The following is a 19,918-nucleotide window of genomic DNA, read 5'->3' as shown; positions in this document are numbered from 1 at the left end:
ACAAAAGAAGTCGGAATTTGAAGCCAAATGACTTTGGAAAATACTGTGTTCAAGAAAGTTAAACACATTTCCTCATGGCAGAAATTCTCATAGCCTTTAATATGGCAATATGCACTGTAAATCAATAACACAAGGAATTTTGCAGGAGTGCTTCCCAATTTTATTTAGCCACAAAACCTCTTTCTTCCCCTTCTAAACACGTATCAGATTTGTTTGAGACTCTGAGAAACACACTCTGGAAAATGGTATCCAATGTATTCTTCCCCCCTGCCCAAATCTTTCCACCATCATTCCAATTCACCGAGCCTACAACAATATTAATAATGTCTGAGTAATTGGCAACAACTGTTTTCAGCTTTGTGCAGCTTTATCTCTTTTGCTCTCACTCAGGTTTGAAAATAAATGCTTAATATTAAGTACATATTCATACACATATGTTTAATGCCAATAAGAAGAAATCCAATCTTTGTTAAAGCCAAAAATGTCTATAAAGACAAGTGTGGAAGAATGGAAAATGGTGGCAATTTCAAGTTGAATTAGAAAAAGAGGCAGAGTTTAGGCTCTTGCTCTGTATTGGAGCAGGCAGTAATGAGATTCACTTTTTTAGACTGTGAGAGAAGAGTCCTCTGAAGAGCATTAGAGGACCAACTTCATGTCTGGGGCTCTGGGAAAGCCTTGGTTTTCTTCCTCAGTTGAATGGGGATGGGGAGGGCATTCCCCAATGACAGAGTCGGGGGGGGGGTGGTAAACTGCACAGGTGAATGAAGAATTATTGGTCCCAGCTGACAATCAGTAACCTCGAGAAGGCCGAGCCAGCTTGGAAATAGGAAGTTAAAATATTCATGCCAAACATCCAGTGTTTACTTAATCAGGGCTAATGATTAGCTTCTTAATGAAATTTTACAAGCTCAGTTGAACACAGAAAACATTGGCTTCTCTAAAAGCAAATAGGTCTGTTTGTATTGTAATCAAACATCTGGAGCACAGAAACCCCCTAACCCTCAGTAGTACAGAGGTGGCTCCATCTGGGGGCTTCCAACCTTTCTGGAAAGATGAATGCGGTCAACCTGTGAGGACGGAGGGAGAATGGTGACCAACAAGTCAGCCATGAGCACATCCACCACATTCCTTGGTTTTAAAACTGCAGGATTTAGCGCCACAGATCCTGACATAAACTTTGGGCCTTTGTGCAGCTGTTAGGTAGAGGCCTGGATGGCCAAAGGAGCTAACACAGTCAGCGCTAATTCCAGAATGTGTTCGGAGGGCTTTGCAGAAGCAATCTGACTGGAGTTGTTTCTGTACTTCCGGCAAACTCTTCCTGCTTAAATTATAGGTAAAATTCAGTAAAACAGGGGAGGGAGGGATGAACAGGCAGAACACAGTGGTGAAACTATTCTGTGTGATACCATAATGGTGGTTACATGTCCTTGTACATTTGCCAAAACCCATACAGGGTACAACACCAAGAGTAAATCCTAATGTAAACTATGGACTTCAGGTGGAAATAATGTGTAGATGTGAAAATGTAGGTTTATGGAGTGTAACAAATGTACCCTTCTGTTGGGATATGTTGACAATGGGGGAGGCTAGGCATGTGCGGCGACAGGGGATATAAGGGTACCTTCCTTCCTCTCAATTTTGCTGTGAACCTAAAACTGCTCTAAAAAATAAAGTCTATTTTTTAATTCAATAAAATTAAAAGTTTCTAGGGGTGCGTGGGTGGCTCCATTGGTTGAGTGTCTGACTTTGGCTCAGGTCATGATCTCACAGGTTGTGGGTTCGAGCCCCGCGTCAGGCTCTGTGCAGACAGCTCAGAGGCTGGACCCTGCTTTGGATTCTGAGTCTCCTTCTCTCTCTGCCCCTCCCCCACTTGCATTCTATCTCTCTCTGTCTCTCTCTCTCTTTCTCAAAATAAATAAACATTAAAAAATTTTTGGAAAAAAAATTAAATTTCTAAACATCTTTTTATTCATACTTTATATAAGATTGAGAGAATATCATTCACCCAAATAATAAATCACCATCATTACTTGGAGAAGGAAGTTAATAAAGATGGTAGGTGGGCTTAAAAGTTCTCCCACCACCCCCACCCCAACACCTACCCAGGCCCTTCCTGACACTGTTGCTGAGGGAGGAGACTGCTGCACTAAGAGTCCTGGCCACAGAGGGAGTGTGCAGGGGCAGAGCATTTCTACTTCTACTGTGGAACTGACCATCTCCTTTGACAACTTGATTAAATATCTGTCTCAACCACCTGATTATATAACCCAGGAGGACAAGAACCCTGCCCTGTTCATCTTAAATTCCCAGCCCCTGGCACAATGCCAGGAATGTGGTAGGTGATGCTCGATGTCTGCTGATTGAATAGAAGTGAAAACACCACGTTCAAATAGTTCTTTAACTGTCACTTGTGTGTTAAATATTTTCTTCAAATATTCAAGTTTAATAGGGCCCAAGGAAATTACCAAATTTAGGAAATACGTAACAAGACCCATTTTGAAATTGCTAAATAGCTAACTAAAGTTTGACTACATCTCTAGAAACAAGATATCCATTCATAGCCCCTATGGATTTTTATGAGCAAAATGCAAAACAGGGTCAATCATGTGATCTTTCTAGAACAATTTCACATTGACCTAAGGACTACTGAGTCATTATTCAAAATTAAAGATGGTAAAATCTTCCTTAACTTTTCAATTATACCTACAAAATCTACAAAATGCTTTTAAAATAAAACCTTGTTCTCTAACAAGTATTCTTTCAATAGGAAGCTCAGAAGAAGGATATTTAAATGTGTACTAAAGAAAACCCAGGCACCGGAGTTATTCTGTACCTATGTCTGAAGTCAAATTGTCATATTATAGCAAAAACAGACTTCTCTGACATTTACAATCTTATCAAAAACCAAGAATTCTAAATATTACTATAAAGCACCTCAACATATTTGTCCCTAGTTTTTCCCTTCTTGAAGGAAAAGCCATTAAAGCTTTACTAATATGGGGGAACTATATATTGAAATATGTGATTTACCTCTGGAGGAATTCTATTTTCTTTTCTCCTCCAGCTTTATTGAGGTATAATTGACAAATTGTTAAGATATTTAGAGTGTATAACATGATGATTTGATAGATACATACGTTATAAAAAGATTCCCCGCATGGACTTAACACATCTCTCACCTCGCATACTTAACCTTCATTCATTCATTCATTCATTCATTTTTAGATTCCAAACACAAGTGATACCATGCAGAGTTTGTCTATTTTTTTTTCATTTAGAATAATATCCTGCAGGCTCATCCATGTTGTTGCAAATAACAGGGCTTTCCTCTTTTTTAACTGAATAATATTTAGCTGAACAATACTCCAGTGTGTGTGTGTGTGTGTGTGTGTGTGTGTGTGTGTGAGACGTTTTCTTTATCCATTCATCCATCCACAGATACTTAGTTTGTTTCCACACGTTGGCTACTGTTAATAATGCATATGCTATGAACACAGGAATGAAGATATTTCTTTTTTTTTTTAATTTTTTTAATGTTTATTCTTGAGAGAGAGACAGAGAGCAGAAGGCAGGGGAGGGACAGAGAGAGGGAGACACAGAATCATAAGCAGGCTCCAGGCTCTGAGCTGTCAGCGCAGAGCCCAATACGGAGCTCAAATTCACGAGCCATGAGATGGTGACCTGAGCTGAAGTCGGACACTTAACCAACTGAGCCACCCAGGCGCCCCTGAATGCAGATATTTCTTCAAGATAATGATTTCATTTCTTTTAGAAATATACCCAAAATTGGAATTGATGGATTGTAGGGTAGTTCTATATTTAACTTTTTGAGGAGTCTCCATACTGTTTCCAGAGTGGCTGCACCAGTTTGCATTCCCACCAATAGTGCATGAGGGTTCCTTTTCTCCACATCCTCACTAACATTTGTTGTTCCTTGTGTAAAAATTTTAACCATTCTGACAGGTGCGAGGTAGTTAGTGTCTCATTGTGGTTTTGATTTGCATTTTCCTGATGATTAGTGATGTTGAGCACTTTTTCATGTACCTGTTGGCTATCTGTGTCTTCTTTGAGGGAAATCTATTCTTGCAGTACCAAGAACAAAATCACAATTCCTTGAAAAAGAGAATTTTATAAATAAATGTTTTCAGTGGTGTTGCATAAAAATCGGTCTAAAAATACCATTTATAATGATTTTATTTTTACAAAGAGGATAATTGTTATTGAACAAACTTACATGGTTCCCCTTCTAACTTATTTTTTTCCAAGTATACAATTGGTAAGTTTTTAAATATTTTAATTGTGGTAAAATACACATAACAAAATTTACCGCATTAACTTTTTTTTTTTTTTTTTTTTTGGAGAGAGAGAGAGAGAGAATGAGCAGGGGAGGGGCAGGAAGAGAATCTTTTTTTTTTTTAAGTTTACTTATTTATTTTGAGAGACAGTGAGCATGAACAGGGGAGGCGCAGAGAGAGATAGAGACAGAATCCCAAACAGGCCCTGTGCTGCCAGCCCAGAGCCCAACGCCAGGCTTGAACCCAAGAACCCTGAGATCATGATCTGAGTTGAGGTCAAGAGTCAGACGCTCAACCCACTGAGCCACGCAGGTGTCCCAAAAGAGAGAGAATCTTAAGCAGGCTTTACACCCAGCATGGAGCCCAACAAGGGGCTTGATCCCACAAGCCTGGGATCATGACCTGAGCTGAAATCAAGAGTTGGATGCTCAACCGACTGAGCCACCAACAGTTTCACAAATGTGAAACCCCATTAACTGTTTTCTAACCCATTTCTAGAATTGGTACAATCGTTACCACAGGTTAAACTCAGAGAGTCCCTCACAAAAGAAAGGTAACATATAGCTGCTATTAAAAAGCTATGGCCAAAAATAGATCCACTGGGATATAATTTTAGAAGGAATACTGTAGGAATATGAAATATATGAAGTAAATGTTTCTGTATTCACATAGATAAATCTCAAGCACATAATGTTTGAAGAAGTAAGTTACAGAGAATATATATATAGTTTGCATATGTAATTTTTTTTTAGAGAGAGCGTGAGTGCACATGTGCGTGTGGAGAAGGGAGAGGCAGAGGGAGAGGAAGAGAGAGAGACTCTTAAGCAGGCTCCACACTCAGCTCAGAGCCTGACGTGGGGCTCCATCTCACAACCGGGAAATCAAGACCTGAGCAGAAATCAAGAGTCAGATGCTTAAGTGGCTGAACCACCCAAGCACCCCTCTAATATTTTTTGCCCCCCACTGTCATATTTCTAAAGGTACACACGACCATCTATTGTTCTAGAGTATGTGTACACAATGCTCACACAGAGATACAAAGGTATAAATAAAATTGGATTGCATAAAGACAAGGATGGGGAAGATATATAAAACTTCAGGACAGTGGTTCCCCCTGAGAAGAGAAGCAGGGAGAGAGGTGATGCATGAGGAAGCCTAAAAGAGGCTTCAGCTCTGTTCACCGGTTCCTAGCTGGTGCCAGCCCCACTGAAGGAGAAAGGAATTCATCAGGAACAAAGCCACATCCAGCTCTCACAGAGCTGACATGCTAGTGGAAGGAGATGGACAGAAGACAAGCAAATAAATACACTATATATGTCAGGTGGTGAAAACTGCTAGCAAGAAAAGGTTAGAGGGGAGGTTTTACATGGAAGATTGGGGACAGTGTCCCAGATACGGTAGTATTTAGACATGAATGACCCAAGAACCACGTATTTATATGGGAGAAAACCTCGACATCTATAAAATTTCATTTTGTGTTTTTTCTTAAATATGGCAAAGTGTTAACATTTTTTTCCATCTCAGTCATGAGCTTGTGGTTGTTTTCTGTTTGAACGTTTTCATAATAAAACGAGATTTAAAAAAAAAGAAAGCGCACTACCATCAATTCCTGAAAGATTAGGATGAAGGACATTAGACATCTCTGAATTCCTTCCAAATGGAGTATCTTAAGCCTGTGACTGTAGATCCTATTTCCTAAAGGGTCCTGCAAGTATTCAGGCCCCCCCTGAGAAACAGCCAGTAATTGACAATGCTGCCTGATGATTAGGTTATGCTTGCTTGCTTATGTATACTTATCCATCCATCCATCCATCCATCCATCCATCCAACCACCCACCCACCTACCCACTGATTGATCGATCGATCTATTTTCCTATCTATCTATCTATCTATCTATCTATCTATCTAATCTATCTTTGCTTCCCAAGTAAATTGCATGTCTGTTCAAACACAGTGTTCCCTATTTCAAAGGAAGAGGGAAGAAGATGAAAAGTCAATCCTGCGCATGTGCCTTAAATAGGGAAAAGGGCATATATCCAAGTAAGTGAGGATGCAAGACATAAATCAACATGAGGAACTGATGACAAAAGACAGGACCTCTGTGAGCAGGAGGGAAAAACATGCACAGTCTGTACTGATGAGCTAGAGAGCTGTCATTTATTACATGCTCCAATGTTACCCTTCCCCTTCCCTCCTTCCAAAGAAAGGGATTAGTATCTTAGTGATGTTCTATGCCCACATGCACAGCAAAGTAGGGGAGACTCACAGCTATGTGAATCCCTCAACCCTTTTTCTTGGAGATAACGTAAATTGACTAAGAAATATATGAGGAAGTATATGGGCACAAGTTCTAGTGCTACACCCCCAGTAAGTACTTAATAAACACTTGGTGAATGGATGAATGTACATCAGGTTGCTCCTGGCAATATTACATAAATATTTTTCGTACTAGAAGCATTTCCTAGGTCACAAAAGTCTTTCATGAACTGTGGCAAAGACTGCCGGTTTGCCCCCACATCTTTCTTTCATCATAAATGTAATAAACATAATAAATAATAAGCTGCCTTTTAACTGAGTACACAGCCACCTGATGTGGTTCTGTACAATATGTGAGCAATCCTTAGTGGAAGTATCCTTAAAGAGAACGGGTACACCCTTTTTCCACCTTCCTCCTTTCTCTTAGCTGGAATTTGGATATAATGATTGGAACTCAAGTGCTCATTCTGGGCTATGATATTGAAGCTACCTGCTAAGAACAGCAGTGCAAAAGGAAACAAAGACTGGGTCCTGCACCATAAAGTATCATGCTAGTCCTGGGCAGCCTGGCTCTAGACTCATATACAGGAAACAAACAAAACTTCTATTTCCTACGAAAATAAAGTTCTATTTTATTAAAAGCTACTATTTTACTATTATCACTGTTTTTTTTTTTGTTTGTTTTTTTGTTTTTTTGTTTTTTTTTTTGGTCAAAAGCAGTCAAATCTAACCCTAACAGATACACATTTCATCTCCCTAGCCATAACCTTATAAAAAGTTTGTTATAGTGGCCATTTTATAGACAGGGAAGTGAGGCCAGAGTATATCAAGAGGCTTCTGCCTCTGAGGTTAGCCCAGTACTCTTCTCCCTCCATCATAGTTGCATTTTGGTGGGACTGATATAGGTTATGTAGCCAACCAATAAAATATATCAAGCATGGATATACCAGGTTTGTTGTGAAGGGGCTATACCAGAAAGTGAATGTGTGCATGTGTGGGTAGGGAAAGCCAGGGAGGAGCTCAGGAAGGGAGACTAGAGGAGAAGGAGAAGGTAGCCTGTATTACTTCAGGATGACTTTAGAAAGTACACAGCAAGTACCCATAACTGTCCTGTACTAACTGCCAGGAACGGCCTGTTAAGCAGAAAGTTGGCAAGTGATGTGACTATAACCAGCTATGCAACCTCCCGGAGAAAAATCCCACCCCTCCCCCAGGCTTCTACCCTAATTGAATAACATATCCACTTAGCCCTTTGTATTCCTTTCTTTTCTTTTAAAGTCAGTGGCAATAATAATATGTCTATAAAACTACAATTGGAAAGTCCTCTGGCTGTCATAATGATACAGTTATTTAACATTTGAAACAGAAAGTAATATATCCTTGGTAAAAATCAGGGCCAGCACAACTAATCAAACTAAAATATACCTTATATCCTTTTAATTTAAGCATGTCTTTTAAGAATAATCTGAATGTGATCATATCTGCCTAATCCATTTTTAAAATATGAGTTATCTCTTTTCCACAAAGATTTAAATTTTTTTTCTGATTACAAGTATATTCTCAGTGTAAAAGAAATTGCAAAATGAAGGAAACCATGAAGTGTCTGGAAACTTGTACTAAATGTATCCTAATTGAAACTAACGACCAAAACCTGAATAGCCAAAGCAATCTTGAGAAAGAAGACCAAAGCTGGAAGTTTCACACGCCCTGATTTCAAACTACAGAGCTATAGTATTTAAAACAGGACAATATTGGTATAAAACAGGCAGAAAGATCAATGGAACAGAACAGAGAGCCCAGAAATAAACCTACATGTATATGGTCAATTAATTTACAACAAAGAAGCCAAACACATACAACGGGGAAAGGACAGTCTCTTCAATAAATGTGTTGGGAAACCTGGACAGGCACATGTGAAAGAATGAAACTAGACCACTGCTTGCATCATACCCAAAAATTAACTCAAAACACTTAAATGTTAGACCTGAGTCACACAGATCCTAGAAGGAAAAATAAGAAGTGGTAAGCTCCTTGACGTTGGTCCTTGGCAATGATGTTTTGAACCTGACACCAAAGGCAAAGGCAACAAAAGCAAAAATAAACAAGTGGGTCTACATCAAAGTAAAGAGCTTCTACACGACAAAAGAAATTATCATCAAAAAACAAACAAACGAACAAAGAATCTAACTCAAAAAAAGAGGTATTTTTCCAAAAGACTACATATGGCCAACAGGCACTTGAAGAGATGTTCAAAATCACTAATCAGGGAAATGCAAATCAAAACCACATTGAGATATCACCTCACACCTGTCAGAATGGCTATTATTGAAAAGATAAGAAATAACAAGAGTTGTGGAGGATGCCGAGAAAGGAAACCCTTGTGATTGCTGGTGAGAATGTAAACTGGTGCAGCCACTATGGAAAACAATTCGTAGGTTCCTCAAAAAAACAAAAAACAAAAATAGAACTACCATATGATTCAGCGATTTTACTTCTGGTATTTATCCAAAAAAAACAAAAAAAAAACAAAAAAAAAAACAAAAAAAAAAAAACAAAACAAACCAAAAACTTGAACTCAAAGAGATATATGTACCCCATGTTCACTGCAGTATTACTTACAATAGCCAAGATATGGAAGCAACCTAAGTGTCCACTGATGTATGAGTGAATATAGAAAATGTGGTGTGTGTGTGTGTGTGTGTGTGTGTGTGTGACACACACAATGGGAAATTATTCATCCACAAAAAAATGAAAACCTGCCATTTGCAACAACATGGGTGGCCCTTAAAAGCATGATGCTAAGTGAAATAAGTCAGAGAAAGACAAATACTGTTTGATCTCACTTATGTGTGGAATCAAAAACAAAACAAAACCAAGCTCATAGATAAAGAGAACACATTGGTGGTTGCGAGGTAGAAGATGGGGAGGGGGTAGGCAAAATATGTGAAGGGGGTCATAGGATACAAACTTCCAGTTATAAAATAAATAAATCATGGAGATATACAGCATGGTGACTATAACTAATCATACTGTATTGCATACTTGAAAGTTGCTAAGAGAGTAGATCTTAAAAGTTCTCCTTAGGGGGAAAAATATTTTGTTACTATGTATGGTAACAGATCTTTACCAGACTTATTGTGGCAATCATTTTGCAATGTATACAAATATTGAATCATTATGTTGTACACTTTAAACTATACAATGTTACATGTCAATTATATTTAAATTTTTTAAATTATCTTTCCATAATTTATGATATGAAATGTTCATATAGCTAAGTAAAAAGAAATGCAATTTTATGATATTGCCATCTAGAATCTTATACATTTTCAGTCTTCAATATCAAAAAAGGGAGTCCTCTCTGAAATTCCTGTAAAAGGGGAAACATGATGGTAGAAAAAAAGAACTCTACTGAGGTGTCAACAGCTCCCACCACCATTCCTCAGACTCCTGCTAATACCGTAGAAAAGACCCTAGTGACATAATACAAAATGGGAATACCTCCCTGCCTGTCATTGTAGGTAATAAGCACCATGTCACTGAAGTATGCTCTACACTTATTCAAACAGACAAATACAACAAGTGTATTTTAAAAGTCATGGGGCGCCTGGGTGGCTCAGTCAGTTAAGCACCTGACTTCGGCTCAGGTCATGATCTCAAGGTTCATGAGTTCCCCCTGCATCCAGCTCTGTGCTGACAGCTTGGATTCTGTGTCTCCCTCTCTCTCTGCTCCTCCCCAGCTCGCACTGTTTGTCTCTCTCTCTCTCTCTCAAAAATCAATAGAACATTAAAAACAATTTTAAAAAATAAACAAATAAATAATAAAAGTCATATCCTGGGGTGCCAGGGTGGCTTAGTTGGTTAAGCATCCAACTCTTGATTTCAGCTCAAGTCATGCTCTCACAGTTTGATTCGTGAGATTGAGCCCTGTGTCGGGCTCCCCACTGTGGAGCCTGCTTGGGATTCTCTCTCTCCCCCTCTCTCTGTCTCTCTGTCTCTCTCTCCCTCCCTCCCTCAAAAATAAAAAAAATTTAAAGTCATATCCTTATACTAAATATGAACAACTCTGGAAGCTAGTTTGTTGGCTTGTGTGTGTGTGTTATAGAAATGCATTTGTTTTTACCTCTTACCAACATAATACATGGTGAGTGCAAAAAATACTAATAATATATAAAGGAACAAACAAAAAAGCAAAATTCCACTAACCAATTTCAACTATAATTAAACTTTTGAAGAATATTCTCTTAGACCTCTTCTTCTATTTGTATATATACATGATATACTTTAACAACTGATTGTTTCTTTCATAAACATATCTTGAAGAACTTATCTATCAATAAATATATGATATAAATAAAAACTGACATAAGCTATCCTTTTTAAAGCTAGTATGATGGGGCACCTGGGTGGCTCAGTCAGGTGAGCATCCAACTCTTGATTTTAGCTCAGATCATGATCTCACAGTTCAAAGGTTCAAGCCCCACATCAGTGTGCAGCCTGCTTGGGATTCATTCTCTCTCTCTCTCTCTCTCTCTCTCTCTCTTCTCTCAAAATAAATAAATAAGCCACATATGATAGTATGATATTACCACATATATATGTACTGTAATATATTTAAGAAATAAAGTACTGGTAATTCCCAGTTTCTTGTTATTATAAACCACCCAGAAACAGATACATTTATACAAATTGCTGTCTGGTGATTTCCTTTAGGGGATTTTCCCAGGAGTTGTGTTGCTGTGTCAATGGGTGTACACAATTGAATGTTGATACAGACTGCCAAACCCTTCAAAGGTGAGCACAAATTAAACTTTCCCCAAAAAGGCATCAGAGTGTCCCTTCAACTACACCATCCCTGAGATCTTATTTTCACCTCTGCTGATCCAACTGGCAAAGCGTGGCTGCTTTATATGAACTCTTCGATTTCAGGTGAAGTTGAGCCTGGGCACCCTTTCGTATGTTTTGGTTATCTGCATTTTTTCTTTGGTGAGTGCCCTCTGTATGTCCTGGGCCCATTTCTCTATTTGGAGGTTTTTCTTTTTCTAAATAATCTACAAGAGTTTTTTATGTATTAGGAATCTCAATGCTTTTTCACATATAGCATACATATCTTTGATTTATCTTTTAATCTTGCTTTTGGTAATGATTTAATATACAGAAGTGCATAGTTTTTATATATTCAAAAGTATCCACATTTTCCGTCTTGGTTTTTATCTTTGTTATTATGCTTAGGAAGTTCTTTCCCACACCAAGACTGAAAAAAATATTTCCCCCTTCTTATATTTCACTACTTTATCTTTTTATTTTCTACCTCTAGATTTATCTTCGTATAGGAACTTGGGAGGGGGAAGAAAAAAGGAAATTAGGGAAGAGTTCAGCTTTTTACTAGCCAGTTGTCTCAACATTCTTTATTGATTAACCCATCTCATCCCAGTGGTTTGAAACACGTTCTTTATTTTATACCAAATGTCCATATACACCTGGGTCTAATTCTGGATTCCTTGTTCCACTAATTTGGTTGCCTATTCCTGTGCCAATAACACACTGTTTTATTTTTTTTGTCATTTGTTTTAATAGATTTTATGAAACTCCCCCTTTGTTGATTTTCTTTTAAGTTTTATTTATTTTGGAAGAGAGAAACGGGGTGGGGGGGGAAGAGTGGGAGGGAGAGAGAGAATCCCAAGCAGGCTCCAGGCTCAGCACAGAGCCTGATGCAGGGTTCAATCCCACAACTGACTCCAAGATCACTACCTGAGCCAATATCAAAAGTCAGACAGACGCTCAATCGACTGGGCCGCCCAAGCAGCCCTGATATTCTTTTTTAAGAGTCTTCTCACATGTTTATTCCTCTAAATACTAAAGTTTAGAATGATCTTGACAAGTTTCCCCAACCGAAGTCCTGTCCCCAAATTCAACTGTGTGTATATATATATATATACATATATATACACACATATATGTATAACTGAATTTATACATTCAGTTCAAACAATTGAGGTTTATTAATATAAGAAAAATATAGCTCATTTATTCATATTTGCATCCTCCCCTCAAACGTAATATCTAATGTGAGAAAAAGAGCCATAACCTTTTATCTAGAGATGTCCATATTCTCATGCTATTTACAATATACATCTTTTAATTGAAAGATTTTTCTTTGTGCTATAAAAATGCCTAGCAATTGCAAAGTAATACTAATGCCATTACATTTGGAGTGTTTCTATAGTTCCAAACAACGATCTCTATTATTTGGAGGGTGCACAGTGTATATACCCTTGTAAGATTTCTCACTCACAGCGGACGGCTCTTCTACCTCCAAGGTCAGTGCTGGAGAAATGGGGCCACGAGCTGCTGGGCATCCCCTAGAGGATCGTTAGGAATGATGCTAATCAGACCTGCCTTCACACATTTTAAATGGCCAAGAAGCCACATCACTGCAGCCTGCCCAGTGCCGTCTGGAGGTCATGAATCATTCTCTACAAGACACAGGTCGCGGCTTCCAAACCACAGCCCCACATCCTGGGCACTGGTCCAACAAGGAGCAGGAGATGGGACAGTATTGCCAGGCACATGCTGAGAGACAGGCACCCACCCTCAGCACAAAAAGCACCCCTCCCAGAGCTATGAAGGGACCACCAGCCTCCCTACAGGCTAATGAGCCAGAAGTGCTGTCAATGTTTGAAGAACACAGGCCACCGCTCTCTCCAGAACACTGAGCCACTGGCTTCACACTTTAGATTTCCAGATACAGGTGGCCAGAGAAACCTTTACTGCTGAATATTTGCTGATCTCATCCACGGTTAGTAAAACGGTGGCCTGCAGGCCAGATTTGGCCCACAGACATGTTTTCTTTGGCCTCAACAATGTTGGATCGCTTTTTGGAACCAATATTTAACAATTTAGAGATTTCCTGTATTTTCTCTTAAAAACGTAGGAAGTCTGGGCCACACTGGGCCCACGTTCCTGCATACCAACACTCAGAGCTGAGTGGGTCAGCATGCTTCTATTAGTTATGAGACTGGAGTTTGCCATCCCAGCCTCCTTGTTCCCAGCAGTTTCTGATTTAGGTCTAATTTAGGAAGTGCTCAGATCTCTAAGCCAACAAAACATCTCAGGTTTTTATCCCCATATCAATTCTTCATTAAAAAAAAAAAAGAAAAAAGTCAAGCAACATATATGTAAGTGACGGAAAACACACAAAAATCTAGAAGCTTAAAAGGCTGGGCTATATAGTCTGTATTCCTAATGTTCTAGGGAATCTGACATGATAGAATCAAGCTGAGAAAAACTTAAGGTATTAAATTTATCACTCAAGGCTGTTTACACTTTTTTTAATGTTTATTTTTTGAGAGACAGAGACAGAGCATGACTGGGAGAGTAGCAGAGAGAGAGGGAGACACAGAATCGGAAGCAGGCTGCAGGCTCTGAGCTGTCAGCACAGAGCGTGACACGGGGCTCAAACTTACAGACCGTGAAATCACGACCTGAGCCGAAGTCGGACACTTAACCAACTGAGCCACCCAGGTACCCCTGACTCAAGGCTCTTTAGGTAGAGCCATATTGCACCCTTCCAGGTGGATTCAAAACATATGTTCTATTTTTAAAAGAAATAGTGCAAACTTCCAGTTATAAAACAAATAAGTCATGGGGATGTAACTATAGTTAATAATACCGTATTGCATATTTGAAAGTTGCTAAGACAACAGATCTTAAAAATTCTTATGACAAGAAAAAAAAACTTTGTAACTATGTGAGGTGATGGATGTTAACTAGACTTGCAGTGATCATTTTAACAGAAAGAAACATTGCAGGGAGCCTGGGTGTCTCAGTGGGTTGAGCATCTGACTCTGTCATGATCCCAGGGTCGTGGGATGGAGCCCGGCTTAAGATTCTCTCTCTCTCTCCCTCTGCACCCCCACCCCAGCTTGCACTCACTTGTGTACTCTCTCTCTTAAAAAATAAATAGTGCAACACCCCCACACAAATGGACACTGAGTGCATATTACAAGCTTACTATTGGTAATTCGTCTTATTTCTTTTTAGAAAATTCATCATACGTTGTTGGTACAACAACCAACTTAACGCTTATAGTTAAAAACAAAAGCTTTAATGCTTGTCTCCCCTTTTTTCACTGTAAGTCCCCTACCAACGTAAGCTTAACGTTCACCTCGCGGTTTATTCTATTATATTCACATATCATCCCTTCCTATGTTGGAATTGGAGAGGACAAGCAAAACATGCCAATATTCTTGGGCTAAATCCTATTAGAGAAAATAATAAACATTAATAGCTTGACAAAACCATTTTGTTGTAGAAAATAGATGGATTAAAATAATCAACTTGGGAACAACCCAACTATAAAAAAAACACTTTTGAAACTACTGGAACAAAATAAAATTGAAAATGCACTGGGTATTAGAAGATAAGGAATTATTGTTGATTTTGTTTGGTATGATCATGGTTGTGTGTGCATGAGTGCACATGTGTGTATTCATAACTGTTACCGATACTTTAAAAAAGAAATATGGGGCGCCTGGGTGGTGCAGTCGGTTGGGCGTCCGACTTCAGCCAGGTCACGATCTCGCGGTCCGTGAGTTCGAGCCCCGCGTCGGGCTCTGGGCTGATGGCTCGGAGCCTGGAGCCTGTTTCCGATTCTGTGTCTCCCTCTCTCTCTGCCCCTCCCCCGTTCATGCTCTGTCTCTCTCTGTCCCAAAAATCAATAAAAAAAAAAATAAAAAAAAAAAAATAAACACCACGGGTTTGCTATCATGTGGGACTTAAAAATCTTGGAATTGTAGTCCTTCACAGTTGTAAGAGACTTTAAACATCACCTAGTCCAGGCATGGGAAGGAGGTTTCAGTGCTGTCCCGAGAAGAAATTTTGGTCTTTAAGACTCAAAGAAAAAGAAATGCCACAAACTATGAGCAAGGTCAGTTCAGGGCACATGAGAGGAGACTGGGGCCATGTGCTACAATTAGTCTCCTTTAGAACCACTTAGAACCACCAGTCTAGTGGTCTTTCAGGCAGCTTACTACTTATTATTAAGTCAGCTCATTATTTCTTTAGACAGCTCTGTTCATTAAGTTATTTCTTCTATTTCGAGCTGTATATCCATTCGGTAGCTTACAACCACCGACATAATGGTAAGTCTAGTTCCATTTTAACTTGACAGCATTTGAACTATTTGAGGCCTCAAATTCTCCTGTTCTTCCCAGGTCTAAAACATCACCAGCTTCTTCGGCCCCTCCTCGCATGGCATGGTTCCCTCCTGGTCTTTACCACTCACCAATGACAGGCACTAATTATCTCTGTACCCATTCCAGCATGGCACAGTGGCACTGTTGGTGTCACGTTGTCATAGCATAAGCCTAAACATGGCTGTATTACGTTCAAATTTGGTTTTCGGGCTCTATGCGTTCATTTTGAATTCAGATGCTCCACTTTGAATTCTAGCTCAATTTGTTAGTCTGATAAAGCCTTCTAAAATCTTCCTAGTTATCGACTACATGTGGGTCAACTTAAATGAATTTCTCAGAGTGTACAACTTGCCTTCCCACATTTCCTGACCCTGGCATGCCACCAGCCAGAGAATCCACAAAAAGGACTTCCTGGTCCTTCAGTGGCTCCTCAAATCCATCTACAGATTTGCAATCTTACAAAGAAAACTTTTAATCTTACAACTGAGACCTGAGGGACACTAACCAAGCCAGACACTATTTGACAATGTATCCCCTCATTGGCAGATAGGAAAAACAGGCCACCACAAATTGGCTTAACATAACTAATAAAGCAAGGTTTAGTCATTCACTCAACATGTGCTCCAAGGACTGAAGTAGGAAATTGAGGAAAAGAGAATGAATGACATAGCAACCATGTCATCAAGCTCATAGTCTCTCAAAACTAAATAGCTCAAGTAAAGTGATCAGTGAGGGACAAGGAGCTATGGGAGGTGAGAGAAGAGGTAGGTTTCTTTGACTGGGTTGGGAGGTGGCAGAAAAGGCAGCAAAAAGGAAACGAGAATTAGGACAACTCAGTGGAAGAAGCAATAGGTCTGGAAAGGCAGATGGGATGGGAGCAGTGGAGAAATGAGAAAATAAATACCAATGGGTTGAATAACTTTGTTCAGTTCACACATAGGGTCCATGAATACTGCCAGTGGGAAATCAAGATAGGAAAAACACAGAGAGGCAAAGCTGAATGAGACTGCTTCCCATATCGGGAGCCCCTAATCAAGGGATATTCATACCAAAGAACAGGTGACCAATCAAAAGACACAGGAAGGTGGGAAAGAAAAAAGAAGGCAAAAAAAAAAAAAAATCAGAACCTAGGACAAAAAAGAAAATTTAAGTGAATAAATACGGTAAAGAGAGAAAAGCAAAGGGTGAGAAGACAGGAAGACAAATATTGTCCTCCCACTAACAGGAGGCTCCTCCGTTATTTATTTCCCTTCCTTGCCATTTAAATGTACTGGTTAGTGGCCTCTCTTCCCTCCTGAAGTAAAGCTGCAGACTTAGATCCCTAATCCTTATTTGTCTTCCATCTCCATATGCCCTTCATTAACAATCACTCTCCCTAAACTGCCTAATCCACCCCTAGCAAAACAGTCAACACGACTGATCCCCAAGCAGTGTTGGCCAAAGAAAAGCATGGCATTAAGAGAACAACTCACTATCTCCAACGTACCTGAAAAGAGAGCAGGGAATCAAGTGAGATTCTTTACACTCACCCGAGGGAAGGGAAAGGGGGATATGAAGAGAGGGTCTACAGAAGTGAGAATGGAGGAAAGGGACCAGGACCCAAGGAGCCACACCATCACTGGAAGGAGGTCAGGCATTCATTCATTTATTGCTCTTCCTCCCTCTACCCTACCCTTCCCTGCTGCAGGGCATCCAAAAGCCCACACACACAACCTCTGCAACAGCATCCCTTAGGTGTCAATTTGCCACATCACTTCATCAGTCCCTCATGATTAACCCAGACCCCTAACAGTGTCCTGCATTTTCCCTTTCAAAATATATGTCAATAAGATTCCACATTTGTTGGCTTCTCTGCCATGTCACAAGCCCATGAGGGAGAGAGCAATCTCACTGCTATATCCCTAGCACTCAGCACTGGGTCCGAACTCAGTCAGTTACTGTTGAATGAGTAAGGCACCGCAAAGACAAGTAAGTGTTATCCCTTGAGTTCCCTAAAATTCTGTAGTACCAAAAATTGATGTGGCCAAGATTGCTAACTATTCATGTTCTCCAACCTTTTGGGACACAGCTATACTAATTTCCCAACCTCCCTTGTGGTTCAGTGTGGCATGGGACTGAGTTCTGGTCAATGGGCTGTGTGCTCAAGTGATTATGCCACTTCCAAGATCACCCATAAGAATCATCCTGTGCTTTGCCTCCATGCTCTTTTTTCCCTTCTGACTGGCTGGACTGAAGATGGATCCCTTGGGTGACCTTGGAAGCTACGTGTTGATACCTAGGACCCTCTGTGGAAAAGAGCCACCTCTCTGATCTGTTCATAAGAGAACTAAACTTCTCTTATATCTGAGCAATTATATATTTAGAAGTCTATGTGTTACAGCAGTTAACGTATCTAATTCAGTAACACAATTAGGTTACAACTGAAGTTAAGCCTTCTTAACCTTTAACAGCCAGCAAGTGTTTGCCACTTTCCGAAGGAGAAATAAAGGCCATTCAGAGGGCAGTGCAATCTTTCTTGATATGAACAGAAGCTTGGTTTGCTCATAATCATCAGGAAAAGTAACTAACCTTGCCTTGGGCTTGCCTGGGCTTGGGCCAGAGCCACAAAATAAGCTAGGCAAATTCCGGTGATGTCAGAACACTGGACAGTCAGCTTGCTGGCCTCGGCTCCTCTCAGAAGGATGGGTCACGCCCCATAGGCTCTGGACAAATGCCTGACTGCCTTCTCAAGTAGTTCGGCCCTGGCCTCATCGGTGCTTACCTTGCAAAATGTCATAAAACATTGCCCTGTTGTTTTCAGTGCCAGCTGGGGAGAAGCTGCCAGAAGCTTTTTCAGAAAGCCACACCAATCTGCACTGCCACAGAACAAGGGCTGTACCAAATGACTCTCCCAAATGAAGCATTCAGCCGGCCGGACAGAGATTCGACCTCAGACATAATTCATTTCCCTGTGGCAAAGCTCTTCTGCAGATGTGTTTGACTCTTTCTGTCATTTCCACCTAACGCTAGAGACTTCAAAGAGAGCCCCTCTCCCTGATAGACTACAGCGCTGAGGTAATTGACTTACATTAAGAGAATTAGTGGCATGGACTGCATGTAATTGCTTGTTCAATCTAGGTCTAGGAAACTATTACAAGGGTAAATCATTGACTAACTCTTTTCACTTTTCTTCATTGAAGCTTTGTTTATTTCAGGAACTTCCAGATCCAATCGTTCTGAATCTTCTGGGGGCCACAGACCCCTTTACAAATACTATGAAATGTCTTCACTCTTTCACAGAAAAAAATACACGTCCATAAGCACACACATGTATTACATATGATTTCAGGGTACCCGATTTACCCACTGGTCCCAGGTTCATGGACCCTCTAGTGCAGAAGTCAGCATACTTCCCCTCTAAAGAGCCAGATAGTAAATATCTTTGACCTTCTGGGCCATGTACAGTCTCTGTCATCAATTACTACCCAACTCTGCTGCTACAGGGTGAAAGCCGTCATGGCTGTGCCCCAAGAGAACTTTATTTATAGACATGGAAATCTGATTATCATATAATCTTCATGTGTCACAAATAATTGTTCTTCTTTTCATTTCTTCCCCCAGCCATTTAAAAAATGAAAACCATTCTTAGCTGGTAGCCTGTACAAAAATAGGTGATGAACCATAGTTTGTCAATCCCTGTGGCAGAGCATGGGTTCTGGATGTAAAAATATGTCTTTATTTTCACTAACTTCCGATGGAAATTTCACATTTCCTTCCATTGTGAATGTAGGAAGCAATTCTCAGTAGTGTCAACAGTAACTGTGACTTGGTCACCAGCAGAAACCACAGGTATGTTCCTACCACATTAGAGTGGTCACAGACAACACAAAATATTGATCACGCTCCTCACTATTCTTCAGTTATGCTCATTATTAGATCTTCCATTGTATCTTGCTATTTAAATGTACTGACAGAGAAGCACATATATTATTCTATCACAGATTTGATATTGAATATTTTGATAACTGTATTTGCATATGACTGACTTCCATTCTAACCATATATATTTTATTTTGTGGATTTAAAAAGAGAATTCTGAGCAGCAGCCCAGAGCTCTCACCAGATACCAAAGAGGTCCATAGTACAGAAAGGTTAAGAGGGCCTGAGCAGGCAAAACCATAGCATCTCCTA

At 39.8% G+C, this 19,918-nt stretch overlaps 1 protein-coding gene and 1 long non-coding RNA gene across 8 annotated transcripts in view; both read right to left on the bottom strand.

Annotated features, from left to right (window-relative positions):
- Positions 1-19,918, bottom strand: part of ANKRD44 (ankyrin repeat domain 44) — a 343,412-nt gene that overhangs the window by 207,730 nt on the left and 115,764 nt on the right. The window lies entirely within an intron of this gene.
- On the bottom strand, positions 4,363-19,913 carry LOC125911802 (uncharacterized). The gene is made up of 2 exons (XR_007454454.1): positions 15,308-19,913; positions 4,363-15,084 (listed from the first exon to the last, which is right to left on the bottom strand). It is a non-coding gene; the product is annotated as an uncharacterized LOC125911802 (long non-coding RNA).

Source organism: Panthera uncia (genome assembly GCF_023721935.1).
Source record: "Panthera uncia isolate 11264 chromosome C1 unlocalized genomic scaffold, Puncia_PCG_1.0 HiC_scaffold_3, whole genome shotgun sequence".
In the NCBI taxonomy this organism is placed as follows: Eukaryota; Metazoa; Chordata; class Mammalia; order Carnivora; family Felidae; genus Panthera; species Panthera uncia.
The sequence above is the reverse complement of the archived record's forward strand: the minus strand, read 5'-3'. Positions and strand labels throughout refer to the sequence as shown.